The 13,386-nt window shown below is 30.8% G+C and overlaps 1 protein-coding gene and 1 long non-coding RNA gene across 6 annotated transcripts in view; one reads left to right on the forward strand and one right to left on the reverse strand.

The window, feature by feature from the left end:
* The window catches only part of rho-5 (rhomboid-5), a 228,511-nt gene that overhangs the window by 180,584 nt on the left and 34,541 nt on the right, over positions 1-13,386 (reverse strand). The gene's annotated exons all lie outside the window — the stretch shown is intronic.
* The window catches only part of LOC149030638 (uncharacterized), an 84,513-nt gene continuing 78,833 nt past the window's right edge, over positions 7,707-13,386 (forward strand). The window contains exon 1 of the long non-coding RNA XR_016178481.1: positions 7,707-7,847. This is a non-coding gene — a long non-coding RNA (uncharacterized LOC149030638). The remainder of the gene's footprint in view (positions 7,848-13,386) is intronic.

Here is a 13,386-nt window from a genome sequence, read left to right on the forward strand (position 1 = left end):
ATATATGCAATTTATATATATATATATAAATATGTATTATATTTATTATATTTAAGGAATAATTTAAAAAAACAAATTTTTAATTGGTGAATAACAAAATTATTATGAAAAATATACCGACAAATAATATTATTAAATTTTAATTATATATTTAACATGAATTATAAAATATTATTTTTCAAATTGAAATATCAAATATACCCAATGTTAGATTTTTTTTTTTTTTTAATTAGATTTTGTAATATCTTACGATGTGTTTTTCATGGTAGACGATGCTTTGAGATCTTTTCTTTTAAATGGTTTTACTTCGTGCAACTTTTTGTCTCGAGAACAAGTGCAAAAATTAAACTCGTCGATATTTTCCTGATAATCATTTTCATAATTCTTTCTTCCCTTTCCATTACTTTTTCTGACATGTTATAATATTTTTATTTTTGTTTTTCTTTTTTTTCTTTTTTTACGATTTTTCATAAAAGAAATATATAATTATTTTGAAATAAAATAATCATCACCTTACCGATTATAATAATACGTTTGCGAACATAATTCATCTTGGGAAATATTCATTGCGTCGTAATAAATATCATCCATTTTTTCGTGATTATTCGTGACCTTTGATCCGTACATTTTTTATTTCATATAAATCAAAACGAATTTTTTTTTAATATTTTATATTTGTCGATTCATTTTTTTATTTTATTATTATCAAATTGTTTAACTTTTCAATTCAATTGCATTGTAATTTAGGTTGTTCATACATTTGTTTCGATTAGGTTACATTTAAATCTTCTTGAAGTTTGTTATGTATATAATAAATGATCAATATTTTACATATATATATATATACAGTGTCAAAAAAAAATAAATTATAACAAATGTAAACAACAATTCGTTTACTTATGGTGATAAAAAGCTAAGGGTTGCAGTTTTTTTTTTTTCTTTTTTTTTTGAAGGAATTGAAGAATTTAAAAAGAAAAAACAAACGTGAAAGAGAGTTAACGAGTGTGTGAATGAGTGAGAAAGAATGATAGAAGTATATAATAAAATGAAAGAAAGAGAGAGAGAGAGAAAGAGAGAGAAAGTTGAGAAAAATTTGCACACTTTTCTGAACTCGTTATTGGATTTCTTTTTCGTACGAATTCCAATTGGAATTCGTACAATACAGGGAGGAACCGTTTTCACCATTTGTTCGTTCTAATTCAAGACGTGAGCATGGGTCCAGAGAAAAGACAAGCCCCAAACAAAGCTTTAAATTCCCGGATCGTAGAGCTTTTCCTTAGATACGTTCCTCAACCTTCCCTCTTCCCTTTATATCCAATCCCTATCCTTTACTCCTCTCTCTCTCTCTCTCTGTCTCTGTTTTTGTCTGTGTCTCTTTCTATTGTCTCTTATTTTCTTTCTTTAAATCCGATCAACAACGTCAGCATTCCTATCGCGTAAATCCACGTACGTAACTATACACATGTGTGTATATATATACCAGGATTCTCTGCAGGACAGTTTATACTGACTTAAGAAAAGTAAGAGAGAGAGAGAGAGAGAAGGGTGGGTGGTTGGGTATTGAAAAGAATTCCGTTTACGTCTGGGTTACGTTCTCCTGAATTCCCAATGAATTCCATAAATTTTAACGAGGTAGCATGCTGCCTAAGCTTGGTGGTGGCCATTCGAATATTTTTGAAAGACCAGAAAGGGTCTGAGTTGGAGGTTAAGAAGGGATAGAAGAGAGAGAAAAAGAGGGAGAGAGAGAGAGAGAGAGAGAGGGAGAGGGAAGAAGTTAAAAGGAAGATTTGAAAGTAGATGCAAGGTAGTCAGCAGTATGGGTCTTAGTTACTGCGAAGGGAATGAAGGGATGTGGGGGTGGTTGACAGAGGGTCGAGAATAAGTTTGTAGAAGTGGACGAGGGTTGTTTAGCTAGCGGGCGTCGTTAGAAGCTACGATATTCCTTTCTCCATTAGGGAAATGAATTTCAACCCTCTTTCTCTCGTTATCTCTCTCTCTCTCTCTTCATCTATCCTTCCTTCCTTCCTTCCTTTCTTGGATTACTTGCTTACCTGCTTGCTTGCTTACTTGCTTACTTGCTTACTTGCTTTTAACCTTGTCCTATCATCATCATCATCATCATCATCATCATCGTCATCCCTGCAAACTGAATTCTTTTTTACTTTCTGTCCTTCTTCGTTTTTTTTTTTTTTTTTTTTTTATATTTCTTTAGACTCAGTTAGTTACCAATAGCAACAGTAGCAACAGCAGGCATCATTATTATTATTATTATTATTATTATTATTATTATTATTATTATGATTGTTATTATTATTATCATCGGTTTGCATGTCGTAATTTTAAGAGAAGTAAATTCGTTAAGTTATCTTGAATCTTAATCTAAATCACCATCTTAGTCTCGAACGAACGACCTATCTCGTTTACATTATCTTATTTCTATTTTCTATCTTTCCATTTGTTCGTTTAGCTTTTCATTACGAATATTATTGTATTTTTAATATAATTATTAAGTATCCCCAAAGAATTATAATGTTATATATTATAATTATAAAAGTATATAATATGCTCGTATTTTTTTTATTTTTAAATTAAATATTACCTTTTAATTATTAACAATTATTATTTACAATAAGGGATATATTTAAACATTGATTATTATTTTTTAATATTAACTATTGTTATATAGGAAGGATTCACAAAATTATTTTATATATATATATATATATATAAAAATCTAACACATTTTTTATTTTAATTTCAACAATTTCAAAGATATTTAAATGGATCAATTTAAATGAAACTGTATATGTATTATTAGTAGCAATATAATATAAAAAAATATACACTTACATTATATATATATATGTGTATGTGTGTGTGTGTGTAACTTGGTAAATGTGATCAAATAAAAGTTTTTAGTAGTATTACATAAATTCACGTTAAATGATTACTATGAATCTTACATGCATGTATGTAACTATGTAACCTGAGTAGTTACTTGACGAATAGCCAAACTTTCTTTTACCCGAATAAGATCTCTTTTCCTAAGAATATCTTTTCACAAATTTACATTGAAAAATAACAGTCACTGTGAAGTACCTTTTATACATATAGAACACTAATATCTTAAGTATTATTATATATATATATATATATATATATATATATATATATATATATATCACGTTCATAAATATAACATCATAATCGATTTATACAAATTCTAACATCGTTCAGAATAACCAATTGGTTACATTAAAACAAAAAAGAAAAAAGTCAAATTCAGTTATATACATATAATAGGTGAATTGAAATTTCCCTCCTCCCCCCCCCCCCCGCTCCTCCCCCCCAACATAAAAATAATCTTTTTATTATTTAGTCAAATTTATTTTATTTAAATGCATATTTTTAATATTTCACGAATTATTTATTCTTCTCATTAATTTTCTTAACTCACGAAGTTATACCATTTACATTAAACTTTTTTTTTTTTTTTTTTTTTTTACTAAAACAAAACTTTTGCCTAAATAAATTAAAAATGGAAGAAGAAAAAAGTGAGTTAAAAAAAAAAAAACCAAACATATATTATTCATGTTTAATCTAACAACAACAACAACACATTATAATCGAATATTATAATTCTAAGTACAAAGTATTAAATCGAAACCAGTAATAAATCAAACTAAACAAGTAAACGCGTGTAGCTAACAACGTGATTGGTTAGAGAAATCATTTCTTACCGGTTAGTTGAATATTCGGGACGATTAGTATAATATGATCGGCAAGCATGTATGCATTAAACGAAGCTCGATTAATCGGGTAATATTAATGTGTGCTCGACAACCGTCACGTTGTTATGACGTTAGTGTGTTTCATGCTAAAACGATCATGGGAAACCAACCTCCTTTAACCCCCCATCCTCGTCCCCATCTCCATCCCCATCCCCATCCCCATCCCCACTCCTTTTCGAATCATCGTTCTCATAGTTTAATCGTTTTTTCTATAATTCGATGTTTCTGATTTTACTGTGAGTGTTAAGAAAGAAAACAAAAAAAAAATGAGAAATCGAAACAGAAACAGAAAGAAAACGAATGTGTGTCAGGTAGATGTTGATTCGTGGATAGAAGAAGATGTTGGGGATGGGGAGAGTGGGGGTAAAATAAAAGAAAGAAAACGTGTCAATATTATCGATAGTATTTATCGTCATTGATTTCAAGTCAGTTGTAACTATAAAATTGAAACATGTGTATTGTGTTTATGTGTATGTGTTTATGTGCAAAGTTGCTTTTACCTTTTTGAACCTATATATATATATATATATTTGTCATTACTTGTTTTTAATTCCACACCCTGTGGTGATGGTGATCTTTTGAAACTAAATTCCACAGTCTCTTAACTGGTTAATAGAAATAATTCGATGATTTTAACAGTAGTATATTGAATTTATGATTAATACTATTGTTTAATATTATTTTTCATTAAAAAAAATAAAAAAATAAAAATAATAATAATCACGAATATCTTTGTTAACGAAGAATACAATAGTTATTTGCTTTTTCTGTTATGAGAAAACACGTTGGTGCATATTTTTTTGAATAAATAAAATCAAACATAAAAATAGTAATAATAATAATAATAATAATAATAATTATAATAATAATAATAATAATAATAATAAAAGAGAAATGAAACAAAGAATAAAATAAATACCCAACGTCATTTTCAATATTAACAAATATTTATTTTAAAAAGACTATGCGTATGTATAAGTTTCGTACTTTTATTCGATATCACGTACAATTTCATTATTTTATGTTAAACTTTTCGATGAAATATTTCGTGTAATATTTTATTTTATTTTACATTCCATGTCAATTCATACACACACACACACACACACACACATATTTTTAATATCTATATAAAAAAAAATATATTGAAAAATATTAAAACTACGGTGATGCATCGTGTATGTATAACTTTCGTATAAATGATGCGTTACGAGATAAATGTTTTTTTTTTTGTCGTTTGATCTCTGTATTTTACCGTATATTTATTTTTTTTTTTTTTATTTGTGAATTCAGTGATTGTCGTTTAAACAAAACAAAAACAAAATTCTCAATTCTTTTTCCTACACTTATCAGAATTTTATCAAGGTAATATTTGAAAACTTGATACATTTATTTAATTATTAAATTGTATATATTTCACTTTTTTTCTTATTAAATTGAATTTATTGTTCTTATATATTCAATAGGAAACGTTTAATAATTATTAATTATAGTTATAAGTACAGGGGTCGGCAAGCTTTTGAATTGGAAGAGCCAAAAATTACAATTTACAAAATTTCCAAGTTTTTAAAAAGCCACCAAATTTTTTCTTACCAACAATAAAAAAAAAACATCTATTTATTCATCGCTGCCTAATCCTCGTTAATGTATTTTTTTTTTCTTTTTTTTACTAAACTCTTTTAACTAAAGAGCCGCAGTTTCACATCGAAAGAGCCGCATGTGGCTCGCGAGCCGCAGCTTCACATTGAAAGAGCCGCATGTGGCTCGCGAGCCGCAGGTTGCCGACCCCTGTTATAGTATAATGTCGATGTAATAATCACTACGAATTAGAATAATGTTTGTGAACGTTTAAAAGATAATAATGTTATCAAATGAAGATTACGTATCGCTAAAGAAGACATTTGTGATACAATTTGGTGATATTTCGCGAACACACTTTTTAAAAAAAAAGAATAAAATTCTACCCAACATTATTCAGAATCGACTCCGACTGGTTTATTATCCGGTGCTCGATCTATTCCTCCTTGAATCCCTAAACCCTCCACTCTCCTACTCAACCCCACCCCACCACTTCCCTTTACTCAACTCACCCCTTCCCTCGTCGTCGTGTTTCTGTTTGCCAGAGAAACAACCCTGTCGGCGTTTCTGGTATAAAAGCGGAGACTGGATAGACTGGGGTAGTTTGAACCCTCAGCGAATAACAAATCCGAGTCTTTCGGCAGTTCCAGCTTCAATGGTGTGGTGAAATAAATAATGTGTGTGTGTGTGTGTGTGTGTGTAAATGTGTGAGAGACAGAGAATGAAAGAAAGGCAGAAAAAGAAATAGAAAAATACACACGAACGAGAATGATGGTGATGTGTTAGTGAGGAGTAGTCGTTGGTAATGGGGAGGATGGGGGTGGGGGTTAGAGGTTAGTATACGAGGGTTGAAAGAGAACATGAACGCAACCAATCCCACACCCCCACCCCCTCCCCTCTCCCCTACGCCTTGTCGAGTACCTTTATCCTCTCGTCTCGACCCTAGGCAATCTATATACGAAAAATGCATTCTCTATTATTCGTCTCATGAACGCGACATGTACGTGGATACGTAAATAGATATTTGTGTGATATATGTATATGTGTACGTTAGTTATTATTACGTAGCTTTGTATAAGAATATTTATGTATATTTTCAAGTTTATAAATTGTTACATTTGTTTATATTGTTTTATATACAAACTTTGCAAGTAAAATATCATTTTATCTTTTAATATTTCAATATTACATCCAAAGGAGGAAGTTTAGAGTTAACATAGAAAAAAAAAAAAAAAAAAAAACTTTTCTATGACTTACGGACGAGAAGGGTGTACGTTGATGAACCGCGCCCTAAAAAAGCAACCCCTTAGCAAAGAGATGAGAGAACTAGCCTTTTAAGTCTCTCTCTCTCTCTCTTTCTCTCTTACACTCACTCACTGACTCACTCACTCATTCATTGTAAATCGGACTAGACTGTAAGACGTAGACTACAGCTACTTTTCCAACGTTCATACATCTTCGGTTTCTACGTAAACGTCCCACCATTCGCAAGCTCGTAAATTTTTCTTTTCGATATTTTCTTCTTCTACCATGTCACCCAACTCTAGAGAGAGAGAGAGAGAGAGAGATAGAAAGAGAGAGAAAATTCTTTATGCTCTGAGAAAATTTACGAATCGTCGGGTTATCGATCTTCACTTCACTTCTATCTTTCTCTCTCTCTCTCTCTCTCTCTCTTTCTCTCTCTCTTTCTCTCTCTATTTCTCTTTCCCTCTCATGTTAGTACGCTTGATCCCCCCTCCCCCTTAACTCCAAACCCCCGATACTCTCTTACTCACTCTTTCACTCTCTTTCTATCTTTTATATTCGACGGAGAACATTGATTCTATGGCATCGTAAATCACTAACAAGTGAAATTTCTTTCTATTTGTATTTTTATTTTTATATTTCTTGATATTTTGTTCTCTTTCTATTTGTTATTTTTGCACATTCTATCTATGATGCACTTTCTCATTCTCTTTATGGATTTGTCAATAATACGATGACGTTATATTTATCTCATATTATTTTGTCCATACACGTTGTAATAATGTTTATGTGATAATCATAAAAAAAAAATGGGATGGGTCAATTTTTTCCTCATTCATTCGAATTATTTTATATTATGATCGATAAATTCTTTAGGATATAATTTATATATAATAATAATAATAATAATAATGAAATATGATAAAAAGTTATGAATAATAAAATATGTTATATAATATATGTAGTAATAATAATAAAATGTGATAAAAAAATTATGATAATGATAACAAGTCATACCCTATCGTTTTATTTAACAAATTTATATCAAATTTCGAAATATTATTAAGTCGATTCATAAGTAATTTCCAATGCGGCTATGTAGAATCTATTTTTCGTATTTACCTACTATAAGTCACCGAAACAAACGGATTTTCGATATCACTGTATAGATGAGAATTCAGTTAGTCTTCTGTCAACTTTTTGAAGTGAAAACAAAAAAAAACTCCATGAAAGGTGTCTTGCACTTATCAGTCTCATAAAAACCAAAAGTTATTTATGACTGGACCTTATATAAAAACAAACACGAAATGTTACATGATAATTTCCTTATCACAAAATTGTTGATCTCTTAAACGCATGTATATTAATTTCTATATATTTCTATCACCAGGGTTTATATGGGTTAATAAAAAAGATCGATATATATATGTATATATGTATGTTTTTATGTGTATATATATGTATGTATGTAACCAATCTCGTTTCTGCCCTTATCCAACCGATTAAAATCTTCAGCTTTACGAAACTAGCCAACCGACCATCGGCCTCGTCAATGGCCTTGTTTAATAAATGCTATAGTCTCTCTCTCTCTCTCTTTCTCTCTCACTCTCTCTCCCACTCTCTTACTCTTTTTTTCTCTTTCTCTCTCTCTCTTTCTCCCTCATCCAATAAATCGATATTCTTTGAGTCGTATACACATTTCACAAGGTAGGCAGTTTAATTAAAGAGACCTGTCACGTTCATCGTGTCTCGGTTTTCCTTCTTTTTTTTTTCTTCTTTTTTTCAAAGTCCACCTACTCTCTCTCTCTCTCTCTCTCTCTCTCTCACACACACACTCTCTCTCATACTCATTCTTTTTTCTGATGTGCGCGCGCGTACAAGTGCGAGTATGCTGTTATAATGAAATACGTATTGATTTGATTTACGTATAAGTATGAGTGCGTGTATGTGTGTGTATGTGTGTGTGTGTGTGTGTAATGATTACAACACGACACGCTTTGTTTACACCGTTAATTAATTCCTAACAAGCGTTGGGTATGTTAGCGAATTCGTGGCAATTAAGTTTCTAAGCTAACATTTATCTTTTCATCATATAATTGTTAATAAATAAATTGTAAATTATTACTTTTTTTTTTGTTTCATTCAATTTCTTTTTCTTTGGTTTTTTTTTCTTTTCTTTTCTTTTTTTTTCACCCCCTTATATAACAAAGTATAATAACCTCTGTAACGGAATCGATCGATTTTTAATTATTAACTAATATTAATTAAAAAAAATGATCAACAATAATTTTGATTAAAAAAAAAAAATGAAAAGTAAGAGTATAAAAAAAGAAGAAGAAAAAAAAAAAGGATGAATTTAAATCCTAGAACCAAGAAATTTTCCGTAACGGTAACAACAATAGCGATAGTATCGTTGATTGAAGCGTTAAGCCTTCTTCACACATGGAGGCCCAACAATGGACGACGTTTTGACAAGAACCCATTCTCTTCTCACGTTCAAGCATTGTTTCGAACGTACCTCGAGCAAGGTAGAAAAGCGATATAGATGAACAACATCTTCCCTTAACACACCCTGCTTCATCCCCATTCACCGAACTTACTGTGCCTCTAGCTTTTAGAATCACCACGAAGTGGAAAATCTTTCCAAGGAAATATTCGGAAGATGAACAAAACATTTTGTGCAACTGGTCATTGCTTAACACACTATTGCAATCAAGTAAATGATCAAAATTTATTATTTTAGATTACAAAATTCTAATAAGATTCGATGAATGTTACAAAACATCAGTGATTATATGTTAATGATTTACATTTAAATGAAAAATGTATTAATAATTTAAAAAACAATAATCATCGCTGATGTGCAGATGAATCAAAGTTGTAATATAAGTGAAAAAAATCTTTGAAGAAAATATTCGAAGATTGACAAGTCAATAGAATCATTATCAGCATCATTAAGAATATGAACAACTAACTAACAAACATGTTTAACCCTAGATTTTTAAACTGAACCAATTTGACTTATTTAAAAATTTAATTAATTAATTAATATATATAAAAATAAAATAAATCAGTTACACGCATATTTGATAAAAAAGAAAAAAAACAAGCTTATGTATAAATTCTTTGAACGTATAAAACAGAATTTTGTTTGAAACGTCAGTTCGTTTACTACACGCCGTAGAAAATATTTAGGCGGCTTTCAGGTAGCTTTCAACGTTGGGGGAAGGGTTTATCGACCCGACTATGAGTGAAAGAAAGAGAGAGAGAGAGAGAGAGAAAGAGGGAGGGAGAGAGAGAGAGAAGGAGAGAGAGAGTACCGGATGTTTGCACCTCGACCAACGAAGGGATGATAGTGATGCGGTCGTGCGGAAGTAGCAAACTGGCTAGGTGTGTTGCTATGATGCGACCTCGAGAAAAGGGGATGTTAGTGCATCTTCACGTTAGCAGCATCAGTAACAGTAGCTAGTGTTACCAGAAGCAACATTAATAACGGTTGAAACACGTAACTTTCTTCTTCAAGTATAATAACCAACTATCCAACCAACCCTTATCTCAACTTTTCCACATGCAGCGATTTTCTTCCATGAAAACACACACACACATATATATATTTATAATCGTTGATCTGTCAATATATATTGGGATTTATCTAAATTCTTTTAATATTAGATTTATAAATATTTTGTTAATTATTTTTTTCATGATTTACAAACATTGTTTGAACCAAGGGTTTATGTGGAAGGGATGGAATTAATATCTACCATGTATTTTATTACGTAACTAAAAATCAACGTATGTTGTTAAATATATATATACATCATTGGATTCGTCTTGTCAATTGTTATCCTATAAAATAAGTTTTAAAATGTAATATTGTATTTAAAAAAAAAAAACAAAGAGTTGACTAATAAATCTCGAAAATGACTCAACCTAACAACAAAAATACTAATATCATATTATAATTCAAACTTTTTCCTTATCAACTTTTTTACTACTATCATACTTTCGAAGCTATTTAGGTAGCAAGAGCTTATGAATCACCCTGTATATATATAAGATCTTACATACGTATATTAAACATATGTCATACATTATACATATATATATGACGAATGAATATGAGAGAGAAGATATTTTAATTACAAAACTAAAACCATGTAAATATAAAGTTAAAATTAAGTAGTACACGTACATATATATATATATATATACAGGTAGAATGCCATATGGCGTGGTGAAGAGAAATTCGAAATACTCTCGAGGAATAGGTTAGTAAAGGTCGAATGTAAATTCCAAGAGAAAGAGAGAAAGAGAGAGAGAGAGAGATGTGTTTCGGTCAAGGAATAACGTCAAGAGAGAAAGACGGAGACAAAGAGCAAGAGAGAAATATAGAAAGAGAGAGAGAGAGAGTGAGAGAGAGATGGTAAGAGGTTTCCAAGACATAACTTCTCTATTTCGTGTTCTCCTTCCATTCTCATGGCTACAGAATTTAGACCACAACTGAGCAAAGATTCCTACGTTCTAGTCCACCCTTCTAAATTCAACATTACATATATATATAGTATTGTACGTGTATATATATATATATATATATCACAGTTGATACATTGAAAAGCACGTGAATTGTTCCGAAAGTGGGAAATATTCCTTATCGTTGATACTTCGTTCTAGAAATCTCACAATCTTTCTTGGAATTTCATGAAAAACGAAAAAGAAATCGACTATGGTATGGTATGGTATGATGATTGGTCTTTTGGTAGAAAGAAAAATGCATGGGGATTCGAGAAGATTGAGATAAAAAAAGGAAAAAGAAATACTCATTCGCGAAATTCCATTCTCGCAATTTACTGGTGAGATAAAAGAAGAAGAAGAAGAAGAAAAAGAAAATGAGAGATACAGAAGTAGAATAGAAAAGAGAAAGAAACTTTATTACCATGACTTTCAGACAATTTAAATCTTCCCACGTTGTTAAAATGAAATGATATTTATAAAAGAAAGAAGTACATTTTTTTCTGTTGAAAAAATTCTAAAGAAAATTGTGTAGACGTAAGGAGAACAAAATGATTAAGGGTCAGGAGTAGTATTGGAAATAAGAAAAGGGCGAATATTAATGAATAGAAAGAAATTATTACAAAAGAAATAATAGTTAAATGAAAGAGAGAAATTTGGTAAGAAAGTATTGAAAAATAATCATGCATACACGAAGTAAGAAAAGATTAAAGGTTGTAAAAAGAACGTAAGGGGGGTGGTAGTAGTAATAGGGATAAATAATAGTTGAATGGATTGTTAGGTTGAAATTGAAAAAGATTAAACCACGAAGACCTATTTTTATTGATAAATGATTATTTTCTATGATTAGTTCTCTAACGTACAATTTACGATGCAATTTTCATCATGAACATAACTTCCTTCTGTTATCGACACTTAAATACCAACCTAACTACCTACCTACCTACCTACCTACCTACCTACCTACCTACCTGCTGCTGTTGCCCTTTTTTTTTACTTCGATCAACAAATAAATAAAAAAAAAATAAATTCTTTTTAAACGTTCTTATTTCAAAATTGTTTTATCCCTTACTTAACTTTATTATTACACACAGAGAGAGAGAGAGAGAGAGAGAGAGAGAGAGAGAGTATCGTCGTAAGACTTTTTTTCTACGTTGATTCCGTTGGTTTTTTTTATTTAATCTTCTTCCTTTTCTTACATTTTGTCTTCTCTCACTATGTCTGACTTATTTAAGTTATTACTACTTTCTTTTTTCATCAAAGCTTTAGCCAGCAAATCAAAAGAAAAAGAAAACGAAAAACAAGAAGACAAGGAAGAAGAAGAAGAAGAAGAAGAGGAAGAAGAAAAAGAAGAAGAAGAAGACTAACAACAAAAACAATCAAAACAACAACAACAAAATCAACAACTGAAAGTAAAGAAAGAGAAAAGAAGATATTGAAGCAAAAGTCTCGTTTGGAAGCAGACCGTGTGCTTTTCCTTGTCCCTCTACGTGATCCACATAAAAAGAACAGTGAATGAGAGGGAGAGAGAGAGAGATAAAGAGGAAAGAGGGATGAAGAAGAAGGGTAGAAGAGAAAGAAAGAAGGGGAGGAGAGCGGAGAGAGGGAGAGGGAGGGTGGTGGGGGTGAAACATTTCGTCGGGAAGAAATTGCGTTACTTTCTCGGAATGAGGGCTTCACCCTTCTGTTGAAGCAACGAAATTCCGGTTGGTAACGAGGACACGCGTTACAACACGGAACTAAACTCGTTTTCACCCATTTTTTTTTCTTCTTCTTTTTTCTTTCTATCTTTCTGTCTTTTTTTATTTTTTATTTTTTTATTTTTTTTTTGTATACTTGACAAATTGATGCTAACATACGGAAAGAGTTGCCTGCAGGCGTAAAGAGACCCTTCTTTATTTTTTTATTTTTTTCTTTCTTTATTATTATTATTTATTATTATTATTATTAATATCAACTTTTTTAAGAGGGAAAAATTCGCGATAAAAAAAAAATGTTCTCTACTTTCTCTTTCGTTTTTCCTTTTTTTTTTTTTTCTTTTCTTTCTTCTTTAATCTGTAAAGACAAGTTAAATATTGGCAACCCCATCGAGACGCGGACTAATTTTGTCGACTACTTGCAGAGCACCATTCGTTGGAATGAGTTGGGGGAAAAAGGAGAAATGGTATGAGAAAAGGAAAGAGGAGGAAAGAGGAGCAGAGAGGGGAGGAGAAGGGGTGGATTGGGTCGTAGCGTATAATTAATCAGGAATTCCGACAAT

Source organism: Polistes dominula, unplaced genomic scaffold (genome assembly GCF_049000335.1).
Source record: "Polistes dominula isolate Pdom_NZ unplaced genomic scaffold, Pdom_raw_medaka contig_77, whole genome shotgun sequence".
NCBI classification, from domain to species: domain Eukaryota; kingdom Metazoa; phylum Arthropoda; class Insecta; order Hymenoptera; family Vespidae; genus Polistes; species Polistes dominula.